The following is a 1,072-nucleotide window of genomic DNA, read 5'->3' as shown; positions in this document are numbered from 1 at the left end:
CTCTCCCTCTCTCTCTCTCTCTCTCTCTCTGTGTGTGTGTGTGTGTGTGTGTGTGTGTGTGTGTGTGTGTGTGTGTGTGTGTGTGCTTATGTTTTAAGGAGAGATGGAGGGGACAGGTGGAATGGAGGAGGAGGAGCCAGAGCCAAAGAAGTACACCATGCCACAATTCCATGAGCAATGTTAGGATCAACATCCAACCAGTAAGGAAAGCACCAGGATGTAAATAGAGGGAGGGATCTTTGAAAAAGCAAATTTTGCTGTCAATACTATTATTTAGCCACAAGGTCGGCTGCAGTTGTCAAAATGACATGACTGGAAAAAGAAACTTAATTGACGAATCACCTCCATCATATTGACCTGTGGGGATAACTATGGGGCATTGTTTTTTTTACTTAATGGTTGATGTAAGAATACAAAACTCCAATGGCTAGGGAAAAAAATACCAAATGAGTTCGAATTCTATTGTCACAGCTATTCCTTTATTTAATGTCATAAGTTCAATATAGAAAAGAATATGATATAAGCTTTAAAGTAAATTCACAAGAGTAATAACGGTAACCTGAGCATTGGTAGTAACAGATAACATTTACTGAGAGCACAATAATTGTAAAACGCTTGCATAAATTCCATCCTTCGGTTTTAATAAAAGTAATGAAGACTATAGAAAGCTAACTTGTATCTTATATGTCAGTGACAGGAATCTATGATGAGAGATTTCAGTTTCACAATAGTTCTTGTACTCTGGGGAAAGGTATGAGCAAATCAAAACGGAAAGGGGAGTGGCAAGGAGGACTTACAAGGAGGGAAACAATGATGTTAACTGGAGCACAGGCTTGATCTAAGTTTATATGAGCTACTGAGAAGTACTCACGCTGATAAGAGGATTATCCTTTGGAAGAAGTCAGAATTTTCCTATGACTTATAGATGTAAAACAGAGACTGTGACAGGGGAATCTGAAAACAAGATGTGGGAGAGAAAAGATGGACTGCATCTGCTGAGGGAGAACTGGCACACAAGCACTGAATGGAAAGCCTTTTCTGTCTCCCTGTCAACATAAGAGCATCCTAATAC

The sequence above is a fragment of the Mus caroli genome, chromosome 10 (genome assembly GCF_900094665.2).
Source record: "Mus caroli chromosome 10, CAROLI_EIJ_v1.1, whole genome shotgun sequence".
Classification (NCBI taxonomy): domain Eukaryota; kingdom Metazoa; phylum Chordata; class Mammalia; order Rodentia; family Muridae; genus Mus; species Mus caroli.
The sequence above is the reverse complement of the archived record's forward strand: the minus strand, read 5'-3'. Positions refer to the sequence as shown.